We start from the raw sequence: 12812 nt of genomic DNA on the forward strand, positions 1-12812 counted from the left end.
CTGCCTGCAACAGATGTTCGCTGCAGCATGGGAAGCCAGGATCTGTTCACCTTGAGGCTTTCTTCTTTCTTCTTGGAGCTATTCTCGTGTTTGTGTATTTATAAAGCTTCTCTGAACAAGAGGTTGTGATAGCTCTTCTCTACAGCCAGAACTTCTGTGTCAGTGAATTTTATTACTTGGTACGTGGTCGGTCTCTAACAGCACATGCTTAGCCACGGCAGATTTCTCCACCTGCCCCAACTTCCAATGTAAGTTATGTTCTGTGATCCTGGTGTCGATTGATTGTCCAGTCATTCCAAAATAAACTTTTTCGCATGTGCATTGTATGTTGTGTATTCCCGACATTGCAAGTAGATCCCTTTTATCCTTTGCTGATCTGAGACACTCTTTGATCTTCTTTGTTGGTCTGTAAATAATCTTTATGCTATGTTTGCACAATACACGACCAATTCTGTCCATCACTCTGGAAATGTATGGTAGAAAGGCTGTATGCGACATTTCTTTTTCTGATGTGTCACTTTGCCAAGTGGTTAACTCTGTTATAGTTCTAATATACTGTAACTTGTGGAGTACCCATTGCTCCTCAGAACACTTTCCAGGTGGCGCATTTTGCGTTTTAGTTGCTGGGGCTCACATATTCATCTTGTACGCGTGGCAAGCATATTAATCATGCCTCTTTTCTGGCTCAGGTTTTTGCAGGTATTGGTCTCTCTCTCTCTCTCTCTCTCTCTCTCTGTGTGTGTGTGTGTGTGTGTGTGTGTGTGTGTGTGTGTGTGTGTGTTTGTTTTTACACGCTGTCCCCCACGTTTCCACCATTCCTTGCGACCAGCACATCTAGAAACGGTAGCTTTCTGTCCTTTTCTACTTCCATGGTAAATTTTATGTTGGCATGGAGATTGTTCAAGTTTCTTGGGAAGTCAGCAAGCTGTTCCTCACCATTGCTCCACAAGACAAAGGTATCATCGACAAATTTTTACCACACCTTATGTTTATAAGGTGCCAAATCCAGTGCCTGTGCTTGGAAGTGTTCCACGAAGTTGTCCACCACATGACTACGAGGACTACCCATGGTAGTGTCTTCACGCTGTTCATAGAAGCTGCCATTCCATGTGAAATAGCTCGTGGTGAGACATGCATAAAAGAGCCTTGAGAAGTCTTGCAGGAAAATGGAACCAATGTTTTCCAGAGAATCACTGAGTAGCACTTTCGTAAACAAAGAAGCAACATCAAAGCTGGTCTGAATGTCGTCTGGTGCAAGTTTTAGTTTCCTCAGCTTTTCAGTGAAATGTCCTGAGTCCTTTATGTATGTGTCAGTTTTCCCCACATACAGTTGGAACAGAGAGGCCAATTATTTTGCCAGTTTCTACATCGGTGAGCCAGGAGTGCTAACAATCAGTCTTAGTTGAATATTATTCTTATAGATCTTTGATAATCCATACAGCCGAGATGGTATGGCTTCTGTGTTGCCCAAGTTCCTCTGTATGTCTGCCAGCAGAGGAGACAATATGGTGCATCAGATCTGCACTTAGTTTTTGGTACATTGTTGGATCTAATAGGTTCCTGATCTTCTGCTCATAATCTTCGGTCTTCATTATGACGGTCACATTTCCCTTATCAGCAGGCAGTACCAATATATTCGTATCGGCATTTAGATTCTTAGTAGTTTGTACCTCTTCTTTCTTCAAATCGAAAGCTGGTGGTTTTGATCGGCACAGTATCCTGGCTGTTTCAGTGCTTATTTTCTCTGCTCTTTCACAAGGAAGGGTCCGAATGGCCGCTTCGGTATTAGCAATGATGTCCTCCATAGTTATAGTGCTCAGGATGATAGCAAAGTTCTCCCCCCTTTCTTTGAAGGGACAGGCTCTTCCTCTTCAGTCAGTTGTTGTTCAGTGGGTTTGACCACTGTGCGTGACATGTCAGGAATCACCTTGTCAGTCTGCTTCCGGCATCTTGCAAACATTTTCTCCTTTCGCTCAGTGCAGCGCTCGAGTTCATTCTGCATGCTCCTGTGAGTGATGCTGTCAGTCTTGTCCCAGCTGTTTCAATGCATTCTGCTCCTTAGTTGATAGAAAATGCCCAAAAGTTCTTCATCCATTGTGTCACAGATATGTTATGCTTGGGTGATGGTGAATAGGCACTTGCATTTCAAGAACTTCAGTGCAGTACATTCATCCTGGCACCACGATAGAAAAGCGAGAGAGGACATCAATTGCGCTTTCTTCTTCCATCGTTGATCAAGCCGTCGGTACAACCTGCAAATCTCCTGTCTCGGGTTCTTCGACCGACGTTCATCTCATGATTTTTCTTGATGTTTCACCAGCAGAAGTGGCTGGCATTATCTAAGTTTTGCACTCTATTGCTGGTGGTGGACTGCAACCGAGCTTGCGGCTGCCGATTATATGTACATGGCACGCCAAATCATCAGATAAATGTCAGCCGAAGAACCTGAGAACAAACAAACAGGCAATTTGTCAATAACTGGCCATGAGAGCCTGAACAATTTTGTATTACACCTCTCTGGGAAGAAGATTTGCGGATTGTACAGACATCTTGACCAGTGACAAGAAGAAGAAAACGTGATTGGTGTCCTCTCAGCCTTTCTATCACAGTGCCGGGATGAAGGTAATGCACTGAAGTTCTTGAAATGTAACCATCTATTCACCACCGCACAACCACACCGTATCTGTGACAGAATGGAACGAGCTTTTCTTCGTGAGCGAATTCATATGACACGGTGATACTTGTAAAGAACATATGAGGAACTCTTGGACAATTTCTATCAACTAAGGAGCAGAATGCATCGAGCCGACTGGGACAGGATTGACAGCATCACTCACAGGAGCATAGCGTGTGAACTCAAATGCTACACTGAGCGACAGAAGAAAAATATTGCAATGTGCTGGAAGCAGACTGACAAGGCAATTCCTGACATGTCACGCACAGTAGTCAACCTCACTGAATGACAATTGACTGAAGAGGAAGAGTCAGGCCTTCAAAAAGGAGGGAATTTTGCTATTGTCCCGAGAACTATATCTATGGAGGACACCACTGCTAATACCGAAGCGGCCATTCGGACCCTTCCCTGTGAAAGAGCAGAGGAAATAGGCACTGAAACAGCCAGGATACTGTGCCGAGCAAAGTCACCAGCTTTCAAACTGAAGAAAGAAGAGGTACAAACTACTAAGAATCAAAGTGCCGACAGGAATATATTGGTACTGCCTGCCGATAAGGAAAATAAGACCGTAATAATGAAGACTGAAGATTATGAGCAGAAGATCTGGGACAAATTAGATGCAACAATGTACCAAAAACTAAGTGCAGATATGATGCACCATATCTCATTGCATTCAAAGTGGTTTAGCAAGATGTCTTCTCTGCTGGCAGACATAGAGAGGAACTTGCACAACACAGACGCCCTACCATCTTGGCTGTATGGATTACCAAAGATCCATAAGGATAACGTTCCACTCAGCCTGATTGTTAACACTCCTGGCTCACCGATGTAACTGGTAAAATACTTGGCCTCTCTGCTCCATCCGCACATGGGGAAGGCTAATACGTACATAAAGGACTACTCAGGACATTTCATTGAGAAGCTGAAGAAAGTAAAATTTGCACCAAATGGCAACGTGGTCAGCTTTGATGTTGTTTCTTTGTTTACGGAAGTGCTACTCAGTGATTCTCTGGAGCACATTGGTTCCATTTTCCCGCAAAACATCTCAAAGGTCTTTTATGCATGTCTCACCATGAGCTATTTCACATGGAATGGCAACTTCTACAAACAGCTGGAAGGCATTTGCCATGGATAGTCCTCTTTGTCGTGTGGTGGCCAACTTCTTCATGGCACACTTCAAAGCACAGGCACTGGCTTGGCACCTTGTAAACCCAAGGTGTGGTACAAATGTGTCAATGATATCTTTGTTTTGTGGAGCAATGGTGAGGAACAGCTCGATGACTTCCTAAGACACTTGAACAGTCTTCATGCCAACATAAAATTTACCGTGGAAGTAGAAAAGGACAGAAAACTGCCATTTCTAGATGTGCTGGTCACAAGGGATGGTGACAACCTGTGGCACAGAAGTGCAAGATTAATACGCTCATGTTGCGAGCATGATGAATATGTGAGCCGCAGTGCCTCAGATGCTATATGCGGCACCTGAAAAGTGTTCTGAGGAGCAATGGGCACTCCAGAAGTTACAGTATATTAGAACTATAACAGAGTTAAATACTTGGTGAAGTGACATATCAGAAAAAAGTGTGTCGGGTCCAGCCTTTCTGCCATACATTCCCAAAGTGATGGACAGAATCATCTGCATATTGTGCAGTCATGGCATAAAGCCTATTTACAAACCAACAGAGAAGATCAAAGAGTGTCTCAGATTGGCAAAGGATAAAAGGGACCCACTTGCAATGTCGGGAATAGACAACGTACCATGCACATGCAGAAAAGTTTATTTTGAAATGACTGGACGATCAACAACACCAGGATCACAGAACATAACTGACGTTGCAGGTTGGGGCAGGTGGAGAAATCAGCTGTGGCAGACCATGCACTGTGTGAGACCGACCATGTACCAAGTAGTAAAATTCGCTGACACGGGTGTTCTGGCTGTAGAGAAGAGCTATCATATCCGCTTGTTCAGAGAAGCTATACAAATACACAAACACGAGAATAGCTCCAACAAGAAATAAGAAAGCCTCAAGGTAATCGGATCGTGCCTTCCCGTGCTACAGCAAACAACAGTTGCAGGTGGCAAGAGGAGAACCGCACTGGAAATGACTGCAGAGAAGCCCTTGGATGTTGGTGCAGCAGGTATATAGTCTGTGGCTGCGAGCTTGGCTCCAGTCCACCACCAGCAATGTAGGGTGAAACTTTGACAATGCCAGCCACTCGTGCTGGTGAAACAGAAAAATCATGAGACGAATGTTGGCCAAAGGACCCAAGACAGAAGCCAACAGGCAGTTTGGCAACAAGTGGCCACAAAAGCCATAACAATTTTGTATTTTTATGGTGTTAATCTGATTTCTTTAACTTTAATAATTACAACATATACAGACTTCCTAAAAGTAATGTAAATTCAAAGTAAAAGAGATCTTGAGAAAGTGTGGATTTTTGTCAGTCAATGGCTAGAAAGTAATTAGCTGAGGAATGTGAAAACCAGTAGCACTTCATAAAGCAACATAATAAGATTGTTGCAATTTCTTCCAAAACAAGCATTTTGGTTTCTGATGTATTTCTCCCAGTGTCTTTGCCATTTTTTCTATATATGTTGGAAAGTTTTGGCTTGCAGCCACTATTTTGAGCTTTGCGGTACTGTGCTGGATCTTATGGACTGTGTAAAATGGGAGATGGGTCAACTGCATTATTCAGTTTTTCACATAGAAGGAGAAACCTGCATACATTGTGATAAAGAAATGTGGTTCATTCCTTTTGGGGTTGTGCAGTTTTCAGAATTGTCACTTTTTTGGTTTCATCAATACTCAGTGCTGGTAAATTATGTCAATTTACTTTATTAATCATTTGGTCAGGAAAGTGGTGCTGATGCTAGACAGTAACATCACATGCCTATCCCAAAATAAAATTATTAGTCTCAGTTGGGATTTCAAAAGGTTCTCTCCAGACAACAATGCTACTTTTCAATCTGTAAATTATGTTACACAAAATTTAAGTCACAAAATACTGCCATCTGTTATTTTCTGTGACTTGTCTAAAACATTTGATTGTGCAGTTCATAACATTCTTCTAGAAAATCTCAAATATTATCATAGCAGAGAACTTATTGGTAATGAGTTAACATCCTATGCGACTAAAAGAATGCAGTGTATCACATTAAGAAACCCAAGGAGAGAACACAACAAAACATCATCTTCAGAATGGGGAATAAGCACTTAAAGTGTGTGGCGGGATTACTAGTAGGTCTGCTGTTGTTGTTGTTATATGTAAATGGCCTGCCACATACATCTAAGAGAGAGAAATATAAAATTAACCTCAAACACAAACTTAAATTGCATCTCCCCGACAGTTACTCCAACTCTGTAAAAGAATATCACATACAATGATTTATATACAAGATAATCATGTAAGTGGCCAGCACTTACAGTACTTAACCATATTTTTCACTGAGAAAATTGCAAAACTGACTCATCCCACATTATATGGAGAAATCACAATTGTGTTGCATGGTACAGGAAGTAACTGAACTAAAAAATTACATAACCTTTAACACAATGCAACATTACTGTACCTTTTTTTGGCTGTCTGTAGCCATTTACCTCCTACAGCTGAGAAAGTCTGGTTAGTCCCACTATTATATGATGAGAACTTTTTACTATGCATGGAGCATGGGAATGGAATGGGGCACTAGTAAGATCAGCTCAGAGACCTAAGACACACAGAATGAAAAGCTGACATTTGTCTAAATGTATGTTAGTAATTTCATTCGGTGTTGTCATTTTATTCTAGCAAATGCTAATAGGTCTGGATTACTGCTTTACTTCTCTGTGGTTGTCTTTTGGATCTGTAGGGGATCAAAATTCACTATATGTACTGCTGAAGAGTGTAGAACATACTTCATTATTGTGAGGATTTCCAGTCGATTTGTACTCTTCATGTATTTGGCACCTGTAAATCCCAACTTACTCCCCAAATAGAATCATCCAAATTGCTCGTGGTTCAGTTCAGTTCAGTAGGTACATAATTGAAAGAAGAAATGTTGTCCGTTTACCCAGGTGACTAAAATAAATTAAGAACAGAGCTAGGTGATACAGCAACCAAGAGGGCCCATCAATCAGTGGTGTAAGTAGCATACCGGCAAGTGTTACCCTCTTTCGGTATTAAGTCATTATTGAAAAGGAACAGTGTGTGTGTTAGACAGTGACTCTTGAGAATAGGAACCTACAAACTCTAGTGAGTCTTACCGAGCGAGGTGGCACTGTGGTATGATTCTGGACTAATATTCGGTGGGACAGCAGTTCAAATCCATAATCAGTCACCCAAATTTTGGTTTTTGGCGATTTGTGATTCCCATAAATTACTTCAGTCTAATGCCAGGATAGTTCTTTTGAAAAGGTACAGCAGGTTTCCTTCCCTATCCTCCCCATTTTGAGCTACTCAGTCTCTAATGCCCTTGTCATTGATGGAACATTAAATTCTAATCTTGCTTTATAGTCAATGTTGTCAGCAAATCAAGCCTAGTAAGCTCCCTCATACTACTCCTGATGAAAATAGATAACTTCAGTCTGTCGGCTTAAAAAGTTTTCTACTTAAAAAGTTTTCTCACTTGGTAAATGTATGGAGCTGTATGTAACATTTCTGTTACTTCTCGCTTTAAGGATGCCTTGTTTTTTATTTGCTGACAGGTTTGGGAGTTGTACTAAGCTTTATATTCAGTATCTGTTATAAACTGTGTCATGACTGACATCATTGTATAATTGTTCATAGGAAGTTTCTTATAATATTCTTATATGACTGACTGGTATTTCGGTATACATTTTTAACTTGTCATGGATGTAATGCGAGAGTCTCTTAACTTCACTCTTTTGTCAAAAGACTGGCAAAATAATATATGTAATTACATGACAAGTTCATTATGTGCTAACTGAAACTCAAACCTGAAATCCCTGGCAGTACACCTCCAGTTACACTAGTCTTTCTGGATTGATTAACAGTTTCAACATTCCAATTGCTTGCCTCGTCATCGTCCAAGCCTCTACTCCACTACAAGTACAACATGGTTACTGTAACATTTGTAAAATGGTTGAGACATTGTTATGTTAATTAGAAATTTAGTGTTTATTTTCTATGTAATAGGAAGCAAATGGAGAAGAGATGTATTTGAACCATTGTTTGTAGCTCTCTGTATTAGTTTGGTTCACTTAGCTGTAACTGTTGTCATTTTGTGTAGTGTTTGAAAAGTATTTAGTTTTTACATATAGAGCTTTGTGGCACTACATTTTTTTTTTTCTTTTTCAAAGAAAGAGAAATTTGAAATGAGGTTGATAGTATGCTGAAATTGGAGAACAACAGTCTGTAGAATTCTCTCTTTAAGTTATTATTGGGTTGGCTCATAAGTTCGTAGCATTTTTGTTTTGCATGTTGGTATACCGCTTGCTATGGGTTTATTTATCAATTCTCATTTTTTAATTTGTAGTTCAATATTGCTATTTGAGTTTACATATTGTCATTTGGAGATAGTGAGTGGGACTGTGGATGCTAGAAACTGGAGTGCCAAGTGGAGAAATCAGAACATTTCAGACAGACATTGAGTTCAATAGAGGATTAACAGAAATGGAGCCAGCCAGAAACATTTGTGCCCTGTATGGGGATAATGCCATTGGACAGAGCATGACAAGAAACTTGTTTTCTCATTTTAAGGAGGATCGTTTTGACATTAGTGACTCTCCATGTTCAGGAAGACCTTTGGGGTTTGATGAAGACCGTTTAAAAGCCTTAATCCACAATGATCCATGTCATTGTACTCGAGAACTGGCATATGTGATGAACTGTGATCATTCCACCACTGTACAACATTTGCATGCAGTGGGGAAGGATAAAAAAATCAGATGTGTGGATACTGCATGCTCTAAACCAAAATCACAAAAATCAGCAGGTGGCCATATGTGCAGCTCTGCTTGCTCACAAGTGACAACACTGGACTTGCATTTGGGAGTACGACGGTTCAAACCTGTGTCCAGCCATCCTGATTTAGGTTTTCCATGATTTCCCTAAATCACTTCAGGTAAATGCTGGGATGGTTCTTCTGAAAGGGCATGGCTGACTTCCTTCCGCATCCTTCCCTAATGTGATGGGACCAATGACCTCGCTGTTTGGTCCCCTCTCCCAAATAAACCAACCAACCACAAACAGCACCACCCATTACTGTACTGTATCATTACTGGTGATGAGAAATGATGTCTTCATGCTAATATAAGGAAAAGAAAGGAATGGTTGGCCCTAAACAAAGCAGCAATTCCCTGTACAAAGACCTATGCACACCTAAAAAGGATAATACTGTACATCTGGTGGAACAGTGAGAGAGTGGTGAACTACTGCAGACTGATGTAAATGTTAGAGGAGAATATATTATTGATGACTAACGTGTCTGCTATGTGTATCTGTTGGGTTTATTAAACTTATGGAGAAACATTAGGAACTTGTGCACCAACCTAATACATAACTATGCGAATTGATGGCAAGACAGTAACCTTAGAACTGCCTGTAAACAAAGATTGATGTTTAACTTGATGAGGTCATTAGTGACGGAGCACTAGCTTGGATCGTGCAGGAAGTTAGCTGTGGCCTTTTCAAAGGAACCATCCCACAATTTTCAGAATACTGTTTCTCCAGTGTCTTTAATCAGTACAGCAGTACTCCAGTGTCTTTAATCAGTACAGCACACTCATTCTGTGTTACATCCTGCTTAAGTCATGGGTTTTGTTGGGAGGGGTGCTGTATGCAATTGAAGGATGTGATGTAGCATAACCTACATAAAATTTACATTCCGGGAATTAACATCCTTGTTGTTTTATTTATTTATTTTCCATTTTACTGTTGCTCTCCTATTTAAATTTAAAGAGTAAGGAACAAACTGTAAATTGAAACAAAGTGACATTTTTCCAACTCTCCTTTACTGATAGTAATCTGATGACTTATGAAAGTCTTGTAGTCTGAGGTACTGCTTCTACTTCAGGTAACTCCACATGCCACATTTCAGGAGGATACTGCCCAGCCTCATGTGCCAAGGAATTTGCAAACCACCTTCAGAGGAACAAACACTGTTAATGCTTTGTCGACTCGCTTGTAAACTGTAAGGAGAAACATTAATGAGGAACATATCCATTCCTACCACAATATTTAGAGGGTTAGATTTCAGGGAGACTTCACAGCATACTGAATTCTCAAAGATAAAGCTTATTTACAGTTCTCAAATCTTAATCTATTGTATATTCTCATGACTCTAATTAGTAATGTTACAGCTCTTTTCAGTCATATGTACTGTTCTTGGTTGCAGTTTCCATGAATATTTGTTGGCAATAAGTTTGCACTATATGGGAGTATATGCTGATTTTTAGTGAAATTTTAAGTTTCACATTTAAAAAATGCCAGCAATAATTTTACTAACCATATACAGGGTAAAGAAAAAATGCCGCAGTTGGCATGCAATTCCTCATCCCAGTTCACAACAAAACTGTATCTAGCAAAACCTAGTCCCACCAGTAGGTTGAATAGAAATGCAGTTTTAAAAAACGAGGCTCTGGCAATGCTGTACTGCGTGCAGTGTGGCCAAGAACAGATATCATGAACTCTGCATTGTGCCAAAGCTGTTCCATTGTCTCAGTGAGATGAGACAGTGCCGTGGGGAACAGACGTGCAGTCTCACCATTGTTTGAGTCGCATTCGTGCCCTTCCCCTCCATTCTTATCAGAATGGCACTTTTGAAGGTACTGAACAGCAGCAGCAGCAGCTTGGTTATCGGATGTACCCAGCACCAAAAATATATTGATATATTCATTGTTGTCTACTCCACCATGAAGTTGCCATACATGAACTGTACAGGACCAGTTGTGGTTGTGCACTGTGCAGTTTACAGACACATGCATGCAGTTTAATGGATCCCACTGTCATCTGATAGGCTGTTGTCATGTGACAAAATGGTATCCTGCATATAAATGGCGAGAACTAGGGAATGAACATGTAAAACATGTTCCTCTGAGATGCGCTGCACGATGTGATAGTGTTGTCAGCACCTCATTTTTAAACGTGTTTTCAAAATGCACCTGATCTGATCTTGCTAGATAACTTATTGTCTTGAATCATGGAGGAGGAATCGTATATCGACCTCCAAGTGCAACATTTTTTCTTCACTCTGTATAGTCATGAGAAATTCAAGTAGACACACCATGTATAATCATCATCCTGAAGGCAGTGCGACTGTATTGTGGCCTGAACCATATGAGACATCAAAAAATATTGAAAAACCATCCTGCCACATGACCATTTGACCACCAACAACACTAACTGTATACCAACACGACCTGGACAGTGTCCTGTTGGCAAGTAAGATGCCTCACCTTATGTGATTTACTCATTTTGTTTCTTCTGTGAATAATGAGACTCAAGATTCATCAGTTCAGGTGATCTCCTCCCATGCTTCAAGTACCATATTTACTTGAATCTAAGCCGCACTTTTTTCCGGTTTTTGTAATCCAAAAAATTGCCCGCAGCTTAGAATCAAGTGCAAAGTAAGCGCAAGTTCTGAAAAATGTTGGTAGGAGCCGCCACAACTGACTTCTGCCATCAAATATATGTAGCACTACACAGGCATGCTTTGCAGGCACAAAGATAAATACTGGTGCCAAAACCTCCGCGTCAGTATATAAATTAAAAAAAAAAAGGTAGAAGACGAGCTTTTTTCTCTCCTCGAGTTTTGACCACTGCATTTTCATACATTATCCAACGAAGTAAATAGAAATTCCGTATTGTTCGTCTTCGAATGTAGCAGCCTTTCAAATATTCATAGCAACAAAAATATATTGCTTTACACAAAAATACCAACAATGCACAAGGCTTTAGGATTGTTGAACGAGTTGATACGCTAGGGCTCATTAAGATTTCATGTAGCAGCACCTATTGTTTCGTGGAATTTTGTGAAGTGCTTGTTCGTGTTAGTGAACCATAATGAAGCGCTTTCATTATAGTGCCAAATTCAAGAGGGGAGTTATTTCTTTTGCGGAACAAAGTTCTAATCGTGCTGCAGGTCTGCGATACGGGATTGGTGAGAGCAACATCAGGCGATGGCGACTGCAGAGAGACAAATTATTTGAATGTTCGAGTAGCAGGAAAGCATTTAGTGGGCCAAAGTGTGGCCGATATCATGCACTAGAAGTGATATTAAATGAATTTGTTAAGGAACAGCATCAGAAACTCCTGCCTGTGAACACCGAAATTTTAAAAATTAAGGCACATGAAATTGCTAGAGAGCAAAAAATCAAAACTTTTAAGGCTAGTCGCAGCTGGATTGATCTGTTTATGAAGCGCTGGGTTGTTTCAATTCAGAGGTGAACTTCAGTTGCACAGAAGCTGCCGAAAAAGTATGAAGAAAAACGTGGAATTTCAGCGCTTCATAATTAGGCGGCGCACAGAAAAGCAATACCTTCTTGGTCAGATAGGAAATGCTGACCAAACTCCTGTGTATTTTGACATGCTGTCAAATTATACAGTTGATGCCAAAGGAAAGAAAGACAAAAGTGTTCTCACATCAGGGGGTGAAAAACAGCGGATGTCCATCATGCTTGCTTGCACAGGAGATGGACATAAATTACCCCATTCATAGTTTGCAAGTGAAAGACTTTACCGAAATCGGAAGTATTTCCAAAAACTGTAATTGTACGAGCAACCGGAACTGGGTGGTTTACAGAGTACATGGTGCTGGAATGGATTAGGCATGTGTGGAATCGTCGTCCTGGCGCAATGCTTGGTTTAGGCAGTCTGTTGGTATCAGATGCATACGCAGGCCATACGACACCTGCAGTAAAACGAAAATTAGAGGAAAGCAAAACAGACTTGGCAGTAATTCCAGGCAGGATGACGTCAATCCTGCAACCACTTGAAGTCTGTTTGAATAAACCATTTAAGGACAAGCTTAAACCCATGTACGCAGAGTGGCTTTCGAAAAGCGACAGACAACTGACACCAACAGAACGTGTAAAACGCATAAGTTTGTCACAAGTGTGCCAATTGATTTATGATGCATGGAAGTGTGTTCCAAATCTGACTGTGCAACAAGCATTTAAAAAATGTTCAATATCCAACG

The 12812-nt window shown here is 40.6% G+C and overlaps 1 protein-coding gene across 1 annotated transcript in view; it reads left to right on the plus strand.

The window, feature by feature from the left end:
• LOC126184333 (cullin-2) overlaps positions 1–12812 on the plus strand; it is a 184818-nt gene that overhangs the window by 112559 nt on the left and 59447 nt on the right. The window lies entirely within an intron of this gene.

The sequence above is a fragment of the Schistocerca cancellata genome, chromosome 4 (genome assembly GCF_023864275.1).
Source record: "Schistocerca cancellata isolate TAMUIC-IGC-003103 chromosome 4, iqSchCanc2.1, whole genome shotgun sequence".
In the NCBI taxonomy this organism is placed as follows: Eukaryota; Metazoa; Arthropoda; class Insecta; order Orthoptera; family Acrididae; genus Schistocerca; species Schistocerca cancellata.